Source organism: Ursus americanus, chromosome 20 (genome assembly GCF_024610735.1).
Source record: "Ursus americanus isolate L20-20 chromosome 20, mUrsAme1.1.p, whole genome shotgun sequence".
Lineage (NCBI taxonomy): Eukaryota > Metazoa > Chordata > Mammalia > Carnivora > Ursidae > Ursus > Ursus americanus.
The window spans coordinates 39,410,683-39,427,737 of record NC_142146.1 but is presented as its reverse complement, the minus strand read 5'-3'; the positions used below and the strand labels follow the sequence as shown (position 1 = coordinate 39,427,737).

Here is a 17,055-nt window from a genome sequence, read left to right as displayed (position 1 = left end):
AGTAGGGAGAATAATAAAAAGAATTGTCATATACCCTTCAGCAATTACCAATATAGCCAATATTTTTGTTTATACCCCCTACACTCCTTTTATCATGACTGGATTATGTTAGAGCAAATCTCAGACATTATATCATTTTATTTGTAAATATTTTGAAAAATGAACATTGCCATTATGAAACCTAAAAATATTTGCAATTATTCTTTAATATTATCAAAGAGCTAGTCTCTGTTCAAATATCTTCAAATGTCTTTTTATCATTATCATCATTAGTTTGTGTAATAGTTTGTACAAATTAGGGTCAAATAAGGGCTGCACATTACAATTGATTAATATGACTATTGAGTCTCTTTTAATTTATATATTTTCTATTTTTGTCAGTTATTTGTTTGGGGGAAAAATAGGCAATTTGCCTTGTTGTTGAACTGAATATGGCTCCTTAAAATGTTCCCCTATACCACATATTTCTTGTAAAAGTGATGGTTAAATCTAGAAACTTAATGAGATTTATGTTCATCTTTTTGGGCAAGATTACTTTATAGGTGGTGTTGCCAGTTTCTATAGCAAAACATCACATAATGATTAGTGACTCAGCTGTCAACCTGACTCATCACACTATTGTAGAGTTTCTCCCACAAAAACCACCAGAACACACCTGTAGCTAAGCAAGATGTGTTTATTACATTGTTATAATGAGAGAAAATGCACACCAGAGGAAACATGGAACCTTTCAGAGAGTGTTAGAAAAGATTCATTGTAGGCTTGAGCTTATGTTTGGTGATTTTAGGGACGGTTTAAGGAATTAGAGCTTTGCTCTGGATAAGATGCTGTCAGGAAACATCAGTGATTGGGCATTTTCCTAAGTCTTATGTAGAATGAGGGAAGACTGGATTGAGCCTAAAGTTAAAATTGGTAAAGAAGTAGTGGCCTCTTAAAAGGGGATGTTTAGTTAACTTTGTAGTTTGGACAGTGTTCATTATTTCTGTTAAGACATGATTATGCAGTAGTCTTTTTTGTTCTTTTTTTAAGATTTATTTATTTATTTGAAAGAAAGAGAGAGTGCTCAGGGGAGAGGGGCAAAGGGAGAGAGAGAGAGAGAATTTTAAGGAGGCTCCATACCCAGCTTGTGAGCCAGACTCGGGGCTCAATCCTACAAACCTGAGATCATGACCTGAGCCAAAACCAAGAGCTGGACTCAACTGAGCCACCCAGACACTCCTGTTTTTGTCTTGACCCATCATGGTCATAGAGTGACCTTGTCTGATATTGTTATGTAAAATCGTCTGTGTGCGGCAGAGAACACCAAGGCTCAGAGGATAATACTAGGACATTCTAAGAATGTCAGGGGCTGTTTTGTCTTTCTTAGACTAGCCCTCTGACCAGTGGTATTGACACCATGTGTTCGCTTATTGTAAATGCAGAATCTCAGGCTCAACCCCAGATCTACCAAATTGGATTCTAGAATTTAACAATATCCTAAAGTAATTCATACGCACATCAAAGTTTGGGAAACATTACCTTTTAGAATTCCCCATTTTAGCTCATGATTTTAGTATGTATTGATGGTTACTGCTTAGTTAGTCCAGTATTAATTAGGGATTACAAGCTAGTGGTATGTTAATTCTGTCCTACCTTTTGTATTTATTAGCTGTTACTCTCCTATAATTAAGCAGCTTTCCAGATGAACTATTTAAGTACCCCATGATATCATTTGAACAAAAAAGTAGGATAAACGATTGATTCTTTCCCTTTATTTACTGATTTTTAAAATAATGAGTTGTTTCCTTACCATCCTCCACATAAGATCAAGGAGCTTTTTCTTTTTTAAAGTATTATGTCAACACATGGATTTTAACATGGTTGATATGTTTCGATCTACTGCCATCATTAGTCTTTTTGATGTTCAGAATACACCAACTTGACAACTGAGAGCTTCTTGAAGTTTCTCCTTTATTCTCTTGTCATGACGCCAGTGATCTTTCATAGGTTTCTTGTCCTTGGATAGGACTAGATGTTCCAACCTTATTTTGTGTGTTTCCTGTACCCTGACTTGGAACCAGCCATTTATAAGAAGGAAATTAATGTAGAGACCAAAATTTGGGCAGTAGGGGTTTTCATTGCTATTGGATTGATCATTGTTTCTAGATATTTTTATTTGTTTTGAAGGAGAAATAATATCACAAATTTATGTTCCTATTTTCAGCTCAAATTTAGGATTACAGAAATTTTACTTAACTGCCTTAAATTTTTATTTTATTTTTTCTTCTGCCCACTTTTCTTCCTCCTATTACGTATATAATTTCTTATTTCCTTAAACATTTAAAAAATTATAATATGCATATTATTATTTAAAAATATGATTATTGAAAACTGCTTAAGATTTCATTGTAGTTCTTTTTAACCTTTGGATATATCTGACTAGGGATGAACAGTTAAAAATTACTGTTTTAAGAGCTCTTGAAATCATGCCTCTATGGATTGTACCTTGTGAATATACAATAATGTTCAATTGTTTCATTTTGTTTTTCACTTTTGTTTTAAAATTAAAGAGATATAGAATTCCAAAAAGACAACCATAGAGCCAAAACAAGAGACATCTAGCTTCTATTCCTGTCCCCTCTACCCTAACATTCCAACCATTTTGGTTGGTCTTTCATTACCCTTCTGTTTTTTATCTAAGTAAATACACAAACATATACATACTCTACTATATGCTACTATACACATGGTTCTTCACCTTACTCTCATTTAACAGTATTTTAGAGAGTAGTCCATAGCAATATGTAAAGATCTCTCTCATTCTTTTTTATAACTGCAGAGTACTCCATGGATTATTCAACCAGTTGTCTGTTGATGGACATTTAGTTTTTTTCTTCCCTTTGCAATTATGAATGGTGTTGTAATTAATAACACTAAAATAAATATCTTTCCACGTTTTGCCAGTGTTTCTTTGGGATAGATTTATAGAAACAGGTTAAAAGGTAAATGCATTTTCCCTAGATGTAATTTTCCTAGATGCCAAATTCCTCTCCATAAAGTTTGTACCATTTTGCATTCACACCACCAACATATGACAGTACCTACTCTTCACAACTTTGGCAATGCAGAATTCTATCACAGTTTTGGATTTTTACTTATATAAGAGGTGAGGATTTGTGTCTCCCTCTGGTTAGACTTAGTACTTCTCTTATGAGTAAGGTTAAATATTTGTTCATATGTTTAAGGGATATATGCATTTTTCCCCTGAAAATGAACCATTTATAAGATGGCTTTGCTCAAGTAGGGTTGTTAATTTTTATTTTTCAAGTGTTAGAAACCTTTAACATATTGAGATATTAACCTTTTGTCTGTAATATAAGTTACAAATATTTTTCCAAGTTTTTTTATCTGTTTTATTTTGTTTATGCTATGGAGGAGGAACAATAATTTTTTAATACATGATGTTGACTTGTTTCCTGGAAGAAGATGAAATAAAAGTAGGTCTCAGATGAGGAACATGTGGTGTATATTAGAGGACCAGAGCACCAGAGTAGTGTAGAGGGGCAGACTGTTCCATCATTAGGGTTAGAGATGACCCAGGCACCAGGTCATTGCTGGAAGATCTCATGCTGCACTCTCACAGCCCCAGGGAAATATAGAAGTTCCTTGGTAGCGATGGGAAGCATGAACTTAAGATGAAATATTTTCAATCCACCAGTGATTTCTAGTTACTTAAGGTTGTTCTTTTCTGCCCACATATGGACATTTTGCTTTTAATGGTCAGGTCCCATTTCATGTCACCTTTGCACAAATCTGCATGTTGAAAAACATTGCATCCATTGTTTCCTGGTCCCAATGCCAAAGACCAAGTTTGTTGCATTCTATTGAGTGATTCAGCCAGCTCCAAGCACAATTGTATCATGTTAAAGCTTTGCTCCTTCTTGGCTGGTGATATCCCTGAGGATATGTTTACACGATGCAAGGAAACTGATTGAAATAGAAAAATAAATCCAACTTGGTGAGATGGATATTTATCTGCATTGTGTCAAACAATTGGGTTGGCTAAACTTTTTAAAATACAGAATTGACTCACAGCCATAAAGAGAATCCTGGAAACCAAATCTACTTTCCAAGTCTGGCACTAGCTGTGCAACTTTGGGTACCATTTAGCTTTTCTAGATTTTATGCATTCTTGGAAGTGGAAGATATTTGATCTCATTTCTCCCAACCCCTTCATTTTACAGATGAAGAAACTGACTTTTCATCTGTAAAATGAAAAGTTTTGACTAGAGCCTTTTCCAGCTTTAACATTCCCTGTTTCTTATTTCTGTAAGATTGGTTTTCATTTTAAAACAAGCTTTTGTTTTAAAGAAAGTTAAAAAATCAACCTAAAGCCCTCCCCCCACCCAGCTCCAGGCATTCATGGGTTCTAACCTGGTTTCAACAAATGTTAGAGAAGATCTTACATAGTAGAGACCCACACATGAACAGGAATATTTAACCTTTCTTTTTTTACTGGGAGCTAATTGTTATATTAAAACATGCTGAACCTACTCTGCTAAATTGGTGCAATTTAAGATCTTCAACAACCTTAAAACACCTAGTTAATCTTACCCCACAATTATTCATTTATTGCCTAAATTATTGTGACTCACTAATTTATGAAAGAGAACCTATGCTCTCCAGGTCTGACTTTTCTTGGCCTTCTTTAAATTAATTCTATCTCATTTAGCCTTAGCTAAATCTTAGCCAGGTGTTATTAACTATTCATATTTTCCTTTTATAGGCACATATTTAAACTTAAATCTAATTCTTCCCTGCATGTTTCTGACTCTCCTTGGCCAATTTTCAGTTTACCTCCAGTTAGGATGATTTGACTATTATTTGATTGATTTAATTTCCTCTTTTCCTCACTGACAAAGATCCTGCTGATGATGTAAAGGTCATTAACAGCACTTAACAGAAGTGGATGATTAAAGGCAGAGCCCCCAAAAAGATCATGTATGGTAAATGGCAGTGTCAGGGGAGGAAAGAAGTACTTAGAGGGCTTGATCAATGAGCCAGGTCATCTCTTCAGCTGTGTTTAGATGAGAGAAAGTAGGAGGACAAGGGAGGGGAGAGAAAAGATAAACAATATGGCAACAACTGGAAATGATGCTTTAGTTAATATCCCTCAATTTACAAATGGCCAAAGCCCGTAAGGGAACCCTCAAAACTCATACTATCTTCTTATCTCTTTCATCATTGACTTGGGTCTGAGTTTGGTAAATTTGACTATCCAGGATAGCGATTTTTAATAAGTCTGAAATGTCTCTTTATATATGGGGTGGGTGAGATAAACAGAGAGGTTGTTAAGGTGTATAAAGACACTTTGGAGTCCCAGTGTACCCATGTGCTGTTCTTCAACACATCAGTATTGTTGCTGTCTCACCACATTTACATTTGTTGTTTCACCCTCCTTGTCTTCTTCAGGCCTTTGCCCAAATGTCACCTCGATGAGACCTTCCCTAACCATACTATCAAAAATTGTACCCCATCTCCTCTGCTGCATAGTCACCCACAAATCATGATGCTTCCCATCCCCCTTCCTTGTCTTACATTCTCGTACAGCACTAATAACTATTGATCTACTATTTATTTCCTTTTTTTTTTTTTGTCCCCTGTGAGGACGGAGATTTTTTTTCCTGTTTTCCCCCCATTTTCCGCTCTTATATTTTTAGTATTTAGAATAGGTTTTTAATAAGTACTTATTAAATTAATGAGTCAGTATATTTGTAGAAGAAACTGCTAGAGCAAAGTGTAGAGCTTGAAAGGGGGTCTCTTCTAAAATAGAATGTGAAGCAGTTGAGTATTCCAGATCACTCAGAGATAAGGAGTCTCATAACCCAAGGAGGGACAGTGACTCAAGAAGAGGGTGGAACTTGCAGCACATGGCTGAACTTCCAACTGAGTGGCAATACTGGTGTCTGTCCTCCAAAAAGGATATACTCAACTAAAACAAAAATATGTGTCTTTCTTCTTATCTGGCCATGCAGCCAATATTTCTTTCTCCCTGTTTACCAGTTGGTCAGTGGTTTAAAATTTTCCAGAGCACCAAACCATAGATTGTAGACTTGCAGAAGCAGTTATAATAGTGTGGGGTTTTTTGTTGTTGTTTTGGGGCTTTGTTGTTGTTGTTGTTGTGTTGTTGTTGTTTTAGTTTGGAAGGTGCTCAAAATAGGAGCTTCCTCTAGGAAAAGGAAAAACTCAGCACATTACATTAAGTATTAATCACTCAGAAGATGCCAGAAACTCATCCTGGTATTTACAGGGCTGAAATTTCTTTCAAGGTCTGCAGGAAGCCACTCATTCAAGCACATTTGGGCTGTGTGTTTTCTCACTTCATCAATTTCTCTGTTTCCTATTTGGATTAAAATGTCTTCATTTTATATGATGCAGCTGCATTGAGACTCAAATACAGCTGTGCTATCTTGAACTCCAGAAGTATTAGTCCAGTATTTAAAACTAGAAGATAATTCTTACTTCATAGACTTGTCCTATTTTTTCCAAGAAAATTAATTCAGGTTGTCCCGTTTTAGATAACTTCAGATAGGGCTTACTCAAAAATTGTTCTGTCCAATATGATGGCTACAAGCCACATATGGCTACTTGAAATGCAGCTAGTCCAAACTGAAGGGCTATAAGTATAAAATACACCCTAGATCCAAAGACTTAATATAAAGAAAAGTATAATATCTCATTGATAATTTTTATATTGATTACATTTTGAAATTATGAGATTCATTTAATATTGAGTTAAAGTAAATATATTTTTTAAATTAATTTTACCCATTTCTTTTTACTTTTTTAATGTGGCTACTAGAAAATTTGAAGTTACATTTGTGGTTTACATTATATTTTTATCAGACAGAACTATAGAACAATAGATATGGAAGAGTTGTTAAGTCAAAAAATATCCTTTTTTCCACCTTTATTATTATTGACATATAACATATGTACAGTTAAAGTATATAATGTGATGATTTGATACTCATATATATTGCAAAGTGAATACCACAATAAAGTAAGTTAACATCTCTATACCCTCACATAATTACCTCTGTGTGTGTGTGTGTGTGTGTGTGTGTGTGTGTGTGTGTGTGTGTGTGGTGGTGGTGGCAACAGTCATGATCTACTCTTTTAACAACTTTCAAGTATATATTATAGTTTTGTTAACTATATTAACATGCTATATCTTAGATCTCTAAAACTTATTAATCTTATAGTTGGAAATTGATACTCTGACCAACATCTACCCACTCCCCCCCTTCCAGTCCCTGGCCACCAACATTTTTATCTCTATTTCAATGAGCTCAGCTTTTTAAGATTACATACAAAAATATGATCCTTAATAAAAATACCACAATAATTTTAAATTGAGTAGAAAAATTAAGCACGAATACAATGTACAACACAGATTATGGCATTTTGGTATAATATAGGCACTTTATTTCTATGATTTTGAGCTAATATGTCTGAAATTTTCTTTCTAATGTCTCTTTTCCAGTTTTATTTTTCTGCTCCTACACATAATAACCCATAAACTAGCTTCACCCATGCTTCAAAAACAAAGCAAAGAGAAACAAGATTTACCCTCTGTATGATTTAAATATCATGTATGTGCCATTCAAAACTATAAATACTGCAACCTCTGACTTGAGAGAAACAGATTAAATAAGTTCCTGTCCAAATGTCTCAACTGTGGTTTTTTCCTTAGTAGAAACATAAATCACAAGTTCCTAAAGTCTGACAATCTGAGTTGTTTTTTTAATGCCCATTACTGTTTTGTTTTATAGAGCTTGTCAGAAATCCAAGAAACTTGACATTTATATTATGTTACCCCTGTTTCAAAGTATGTTGACACATTTAATGGCCCTAAATTGGGTAGAGTCAATATCAGAAATAAATATTTACCTCAAAGAAGTAAATAGAGACTACCTATGTAGCCAATTGGGAGAGTACAGTTTATAATTCTCCTTAAGTTTAGAATTTAAAAATCCAGTTAATGTAAATTATTATTCAATTCTCCAATTAAACAAGTCAAAATATATATAGTACTTAATAGGATCCATTTCTTTTCTTTTCCTGGATTTTGTTTTTAAGTAATCTCTACACCCAACATGGAACTCAAACTTACAACCCCGAGATTAAGAGTCACACACTCTACCAATTGAGCCAGTCAGGCACCCCACATTTCTTTATCTTTATCATCATCAACATTAAATAATATTTAATGACTAGATCTAAGAAAGAATCTACAGATCTCAAAATACAAAAATCCTGTCGAGTTTCACACAGGGCAGAGTATGTAATTACTGAATAAATAGAACAGTCATTGAGTATTAATTAAGAACACTGACTGTGGAGGGGGGGGAAGATGGCGGAGGAGTAGGGGACCTTTTTTCATCTGGTTCCCTGAATTGAGCTGGATATCTACCAGATCATCCTGAACACCCACAAAATGAGCCCGAGAAGTAGGAAGATACATCTGGATCTCTACAAACGAACATCTCTAGCACTGAGTATTGAGGTACAAAGTGGGGAGCCATGAATCTGTGCACAGATATTGGAAGATAAACGGAAGGGGGAGGAAGCCGCCCCGCTTGGGCACCGGGAAGCAGTAGCCTCCTGCACTGGGGAGCGGGCCGGACTCAAGGACCGGTACTCATGAGAAAGCAGACTGAGACTGTGAGCCTGGGAACACTCATGTGACCAGACTGAAAACTGGAGCTCCGGAGCGCACACTTGAACTAGACTGAAACCGAGAGCTCGGGAGCTCACGAGCAACCCGACCAGACTGAAAACCGGTGCTCTGGGAGTGCGCGCGAACCACACTGAAATGGGGAGCTCAGGAGTGGGTGCAGGAACCAGGGGTGGCTGGCGGCGTTGGAAGCACAAAGGACAGACATGTGCCAGCCCTGGAAGCAAGGGCTGGGAGAGTGGCTGTTGGGCACACAACCCGGGATGCTGCGGGGTTTTTAGCAGCACCGACAGAAAGAGAGTTAACATGGCCAAGAGAGCTCAGTGGAGAGCAGACTGCGATCTCTCTGTTCTGAGACAGAGGCTAGGATATGGCCACTGCTGCTCTGACTCTCAGAAGAGTTACAGAAAACCACCAGGGAAAGCTGCCAGAGAACAAAAGCCCAGAAATACCAGTTCACATTGTGCCCATCCCCATCCCCCCTCACAGGGGACAGGGCAACTCTACCCAAACAGGGTTGCCTGAGTATCAGCACAGCAGGCCCCTCCCCCAGAAGGCAGGCTATCAAGAAGCCCACATCCCTAAGGTCCCTATAAAACCAAGTGCACATTGCTTGGGTCCTGGTCAATAACTCGGGCTCTGTACATCCCCGCAACCTCTCCTCATCAGAATGACAAGGAGGAGAAATCCTCCCCAACAAAGAAAAGATACAGAGTCTGTGGCCTCTGCCACAGAACTGATGAATATGGATATAACCAAATTGTCAGTAATGGAGTTCAGAGTAACAATGGTCAAGATGATATGTAGGCTTGAAAAAACATTAATGAAAATATTAACAAGAATATAGAATCTCTAAGGGCAGAAATGAGAGTGAATCTGGCAGAAATTAAAGATGCTATGAATCAAATGCAGTCTAAACTAGATGCTCTGACAGCCAGGGTAAATGAGGCAGAAGAACAAATTAGTGAATTGGAAGATGGGATGGTAGAAAAGAAGGAAAAGACGGAAATGGCTCAAAAAAATCCAATCTCAAGAATGTAGATTATGGAAGAGTACTGACTCAATGAAACGTTCCAATGTCAGAATCATCGGCATCCCTGAGGGGGTGGAGAAAGAGAGAGATCTAGAAGACATATTTGAAAAAATTGTAGCTGAGAACTTCCCTAATATGGGAAAGGAAATAAGCATTCGTGTCTAAGAGGCAGAGAGGACCCCTCCCAAGATCAATAAGAACAGACCTACACCATGTCACATTATAGTGCATTTCGCAAAAATTAGATCCAAGGATACAATCTTGAAAGTGGCCAGGGGGAAGAGAATCTCATGTACAGAGGGAGGAACATCAGAATAATGTCAGAACTGTCTACAGAAACCTGGCAAGCCAGGAAAGGTTGGCAAGATATTTTCAGAGCTCTAACTGAGAAGAACATGCAGCCAAGGATCCTTTATCCAGCAAGGCTGTCATTCAGAATTGATGGAGAGAGAAGGACCTTCCAAGACTGGCAGAAACTGAAAGAATATGTGACCACCAGGCCAGCCCTACAAGAAATATAAAGGGGGGTTCTATAAAAGTAAAAAGATCCCAAGAGTGATACAGAACAGAAATTTACAATCAATAGAAACAAAGACATCACAGGCAACATGACATCATGAAAATCATATCTCTCAATAATCACTCTCAATGTGAATGGCCTAAATGCTCCCATAAAGTGCAACAGGGTTGCAGATTGGATAAAAAGACATGACCCATCCATTTGCTGTCTACAAGAGACTCATTTTGAACCTAAAGATACCTCCAGACTGAAAGTGAAGGGATGGAAAACCATTTTTCATGCCAATGGACCTCAAAAGAAAGCTAGGGTAGCAATTCTCATATCAGACAGATTAGATTTTAAATGAAAGACTGTAGTTAGAGATACAGAAGGACACTACATTATTCTTAAGACATGTATCTAACAAGTGGATATGACAATTAAAAATATCTATGCCCCAACAGGGAAGCAGCTAGATACACAAGCCAACTCTTAACCAGAATAAGGAGACATATAGATAATAATACATTAATAGTAGGGGACATCAACACTCCACTCTCAGCAATAGACAGATCAACTGAGCAGAAAATCAACAAAGAAACAAGAGTTTGAATGACATACTGGACCAGATGGATCTCATAGATATATACAGACCACTACACCCCAGAACAATACAATACTCGTTCTTTTATAATGTGCATGGAACTTTCTCCAGAATAGACCTTATACTGGGTCCCAGAACAGGTCTCAACCAATACCAAAAGACTGAGATTATTCCCTGCATATTCTCAGACCACAATGCTTTGAAACTGGAACTCAGTCACAAGGAAAATTTTGGAAGAAACTCAAACACTTGGAAACTAAGAACCATCCTGCTCAAGAATGATTGGGTTGGGGCACCTGGGTAGCGCAGTAGTTAAGTGTCTGCCTTTGGCTCAGGGCGTAATCCCGGCATTCTGGGATTGAGCCCCATATAAGGCTCCTCCACTGGGAGCCTGCTTCTTCCTCTCCCACTCCCCCTGTTTGTGTTCCCTCTCTCAATCACTGTCTCTCTGTCAAATAAATAAATAAAATCTTTTAAAAAAATGATTGGGTAAACCAGGGGAATAAAAGGAGATTAACCAATTTTTGGAGACCAATGAGAGTAAAAACACATCGGTCCAAAACCTATGGGACACTGCAAAGGCGGTCCTAAGGAGAAAATACGTAGCCATCCAAGCCTCACTCAAAAGAACAGAAAAATCTAAAATGCAGTTTTTATATTCTCACCTCAAGAAGCTGGAGCTGGAACAGAAGAACAGGCCTAACCCATGCACGATAAGGCAGGTGATCAAGATTAGAGCAGAGATCAATGAATTAGAAACCAGGAGCACAATAGACCAGATCAACAGAACTAGAAGCTGGTTCTTTGAAAGAATAAATAAGATCGATAAGCCACTGGCCAGACTTACTGAAAAGAATAGAGAAAGGACCCAAATTAATAAAATTATGAATGAAAGGGGAGAGATCACAACCAACAGCAATGAAATAGGAAGGGTCATTAGAAACTTTTATCAACAGCTTTATGCCAATAAATTAAACAACCTGGAAGAAATGGGTGCCTTCCTGGAAACCTATAAACTACCAAGACTGAAACAGGAAGAAATTGATTATTTAAACAGACCGATTAATTATGAAGAGATTGAAGCAGTGATCAAAAACCTCCCCAAAAGCAAGAGTCCAGGGCCTGACGGATTCCCCAGGGAATTCTACCAAACATTCACAGAAGAAATAATACCTATTCTCCTGAAGCTGTTTCAAAAAATAGAAACAGAAGGAAAACTACCAAATTCATTCTATGAGGCCAGTATGACCTTGATCCCCAAACCAGGCAAACACCCCATCAAAAAGGAGAATGACAGACCGATACCCTTGATGAATATGGATGCCAAAATTCTCAACAAGATCCTAGCTAGTATGATCCAACAGTACATTAAAAGGATTATCCATCATGACCAAGTGGGATTCATCCTTGGGATGCAAGGGTGGTTCAACATTCGCCAGTCGATCAGTGTGATAGATCATATCAACAAGAAAAGAGTCAAGAACCATATGATCCTCTTAATTGATGCAGAAAAAGCATTTGACAAAATACAGCATCCTTTCCTGATTAAAACCCTTCAGAGTGTAGGGATAGAGGGTACATTCCTCAATCTCATAAAAACCATCTATGAAAAGCCTACAGCAAATATCATTCTCAATGGGGAAAAGCTGGAAGCCTTTCCCTTAAGATCAGGAACACGACAAGGATGCCCACTCTTGCCATTATTACTCAACATAGTACTAGAAGTCCTTGCAACAGCAATCAGACAACAAAAAGGGATAAAAAGTACCCAAATCGGCAAAGAAGTCAAACAGTCTCTCTTCGCTGATGACATGATACTCTATATGGAAAAGCCAAAGACTCCACCCCCAAATTACTAGAACTTATAGAGCAATTCAGTAATGTGGCGACATACCAAATCAATGCTCAAAAATCAGTAGCATTTCTATACACGAACAATGAGACTGAAGAAAGAGCAATTAGGGAATCCATTCCATTTACAATAGCACCAAAAATCATACGTTATCTTGGAATTAACCAGAAAGGTAAAGGATCTATATTCTAGAAACTACAGATCACTCTTGAAAGGCATTGAAGAAGACACAAAAAGATGGAAAAATATTCCATGCTCATGGATCGGAAGAATAAACATAGTTAAAATGTCTATGCTACCCAGAAAAATCTATACTTTCAATCAAAATACCAATGACATTTTTCAAAGAGCTGGAACAAACAGCCCTTAAATTTGTGTGGAACCAGAAAAGGCCCCGAATCGCCAAGGAATTGTTGAAAAGGAAAAACAAAGCTGGAGGTATCACGTTGCCTGATTTCAAGCTATACTACAAAGCTGCAATCACAAAGAGAGCATGGTACTGGCACAGAAACAGACACATAGACCAATGGAACAAAATAGAGAACCCAGAAATGGACCCTCTGCTCTATGGGCAGGTAATCTTTGATGAAACAGGAAAAAACATACAGTGGAAAAAAGACAGTCTCTTTAACAAATGGTGCTGGGAAAATTGGACAGCTATATGCAAAAGAATGAATCTTGAGCACTCTCTCACACCGTACACAAAGATAAACTCCAAATGGATGAAAGGCCTCTATGTGAGACAGGAATCCATCAAAATCATAGAGGAGAACATAGGCTGCAATATCTTTGACATCGACCACAGCAACTTTTTTCATGACACATCTCCAAAGGCAAGAGAAACAAAAGAAAAAATGAACTTGTGGGACTTCATCAAGATAAAAAGCTTCTGCACAGCCAAGGAAACAGTCACGAAAACTAAGAGGCAGCCCATGGAATGGGAGAAGATATTTGCAAATGACACTACAGATAAAAGACTGGTATCCGAGATCTACAAAGAATTTCTCAAACTCAGTACATGAGAAACAAATAATCAAATCTAAAAATGGGCAAAAGATGTGAACAGACACTTTTCCAATGAGGACATACAAATGGCTACAGACACATGAAAAAATGTTCAAAATCATTAGCCATCAGGGAATTTCAAATCAAAACCACCTTGAGATACCATCTTATGCCAGTTAGAATGGCAAAAATTGACAAGGCAAGAAACAACAAATGTTGGAGAGGATGTGGAGAAAGGGGATCCCTCCTACATTGTTGGTGGGAATGCAAGTTGGTACAGCCACTCTGGAAAACAGTGTGGAGGTCCCTTAAAAAGTTAAAAATTGAGCTACCCTATGATCCAGCCATTGCACTACTGGGTATTTACCCCAAAGATACAGATGTAGTGAACAGAAGGGCCATATGCACCCCAATGTTCATAGCAGCATTGTCCACAATAGCTAAATTGTGAAAGGAGCCGAGATGCCCTTCAACAGATGACTGGATTAAGAAGATGTGGTCCATATATACAATGGAATATTACTGAGCCATCAGAAAGAACGATTACCAACATTTTCAGCAACACGGACAGGACTGGAGGAGGTTATGCTAAGTGAAATAAGTCAAGCAGAGAAATACAATCATCATATGGTTTCACTCATTTATGGAACATAAGAAATAGCAGGAAGATCATTAGGAGAAGGAAGGGAAGAATGAAGCAGGGGTAAACAGAAGGGGGAATGAACCATGAGAGACTATGGACTCTGGGAAACAAACTGAGGGCTTCAGAGGGGAGGTGGGGTGGTGGATTGGGATAGGCCGGTGATGGGTATTAAGGCCAACACATACTGTATGGAGCACTGGGTGTTATATGCAAATAATGAATCATGGAACACTACATCAAAAACTAAGGATGTACTTACTGTATGGTGACTAACATAACATAATAAAAAATTATTATTAAAAAAATTTTGCTGATATCTCAAAATGATGGGTGCAATTTGAGCTAACTGGTTAAAAAGCAAGAGATGGCCACTAAATAAAGCCAGGCTATTCTTTAACTTTCAGAGAACACTGAAGTGCTCAATTTAACCAACATTCATGCTCACTTCCATGAAAGATGCTTGAAGGAAAAACTACTAGACTCTCCAATGACAATAAACAGTGGGTGAATTACATAGAAGTCTGACCCCAAAGAAAAATTATTTAGCCATAAATAATACAGAATCAGTATCTCCTAAATAGAGCTACCTAGTTGAATAATGTGCACTGACTCCCAAAATATGGCTGGCATGTTGAAAGGTAGGAAATCTACACCAAGTTAGAGTGGCAATGTAAGTTGCCCTACATCATGAAGCATGAAACCAGTTGACTTTCTTCTAAAATTCGCTAGAAAGAAAATTAATAGAATTTGATATGGCCATCCTAGCACTTTCTGATTTGCCTTAGATCATAACTAGCTGTGAAATGCCTGCTTGGTACCAGAGTGTGAACTTGTGGTGGATGCATGGTTTTCATCTGTGCATCCTGGCAGAAAGCACAGGGTCATGCTCAAAGCAGACAATCAAGAAATGTTTGTTGACTTAGGGAAAAAAAAAAAAAAAAAAAAGAACACTGACTGTGGAGTGGGAGAGGCCTGTGTTTAAATCTACATTCTGTCTGACCTATTTGAACCGCAGTTTCTCCGTCTAAAACAAGGATAGTAGGACTTATTTTAAAGGTTCTTTATATGGATTAAATGAGATAATTTTATTATTATTATTAATATATTGTTATTTTTATCCTATACTAAGATGAGGCTGCTATTATATACTCAGCAAGTGAGACATGAACACTTTTGCCTATTTTCCTGGTAGCAATAATGGATTTCCATGAATCTATATACTTGGTTAGTAAAATGCTCCCTTGATCAACTAAATTCATTTGTGACTTGCTTGGTTAAGGTTGGGAGCATAATATATGTAATGTGGTAATTTTGCTTTTATAAAACACAAATATACTTTATATTTATTTTCAGAGGTGATAGATAGTAATATGTGAAAGCAAATCTCAGACATTGTCATTTTATCCACATGTATTTTGGTATACATTTCTATAATTGTGGGCATTGTTCTTATGTAATCATGAAGTCATTATCAAACTACAAAGTTTCCATAATCCACTAGTATCATCTAGTACCTATCCATATTCGAATTTCTCTGATTTTCTTTTTATTAAAGTGTAGTTGACACACAATGCTGCATTAGTTTCAGATATGCAACATAGTGGTTCAACAATTCTATGTTATGCTATGCTCACCATAAGTATAGAAACCATCTGTCACCGTTCAATACTATTACAATGCCATTGACTATTTTCCCTACAATGTACCTTTCATCCCTGTGACTTTCACTCCACATGGAAGCCTGTACCTCCCTCTTTCCTTCACCCATTTTGCCTTTCCCTTCACTGCCTCCCCTTGGGCAACCACCAGTTTTTTCTTTGCACTTGTGGGACTGTTTCTGCTTTTTTTTTATTCTTTGTTTGTTCATTTGTCTTTTTTTCCAGATTCCACATATAAGGGAAATCAGATGCTATTTGTGTTTCTCTGTCTGACTTACTTCATGTATCATAATACCTCAAGGTCCATCCATGTTGTTGCAAATGGCAAGACCTCATTCTTTTTTATGGCTGTGTAATATCCCATAGTGTGTGTGTGTGTGTGTGTGTGTGTGTGTGTGTGTGTGTATCTCACATCTTTTTTATCCATTCATTATCAGTGGACACTTGGGTTGCTTCCCTATCTTGGCAATTGTAAATTATGCTGCAATAAACATAGGGGTGCATATATCCTTTAGAATTAGTGTTTTCATTCTCTTTAGGTAAATAGCCAGTAGTGGAATTACTAGGTCATATGGTATTTCTATTTTTAATTTTTTTGGGACCCTCCATACTATTTTCCTCAATGGCTGCACCAATTTGCCTTCCCACCAACAGTGCACAAGGGTTCCTTTCCTAATATCCTCATCAGCACTTGTTATTTCTTGTGCTTTGGATTCTAGCCTGTCTGGCAGGTATAAGGTGATATATCGTTGTGGTTTTGATTTGCATTTCCCTACTGATGAGTGATGTTGAGCATATTTTCATGTGTCTGTTGGCCATCTGGATGTCTTCTTTGGAAAAAAGTTTATTCAGGTCTTCTGCCCATTTGTTAATAGGATTATTTGTGGGTTTTTTGGTGTTGAGTTGTATAAGTTCTTTATATATTTGGGATGCCAACCCCTTATTGGATATATCATTTGCAAATATGTTCTCCCAGTCAGTAGTTTGCCTTTTTGTTTTGTTGATGGTTTCCTTCTCTGTTCAAAAGCTTTTTATTTTTATG

General features: G+C 37.3%; 1 protein-coding gene across 7 annotated transcripts in view; it reads left to right on the top strand.

Moving 5' to 3' along the window:
• SLC9A9 (solute carrier family 9 member A9) overlaps positions 1-17,055 on the top strand; it is a 661,514-nt gene that overhangs the window by 256,718 nt on the left and 387,741 nt on the right. The window lies entirely within an intron of this gene.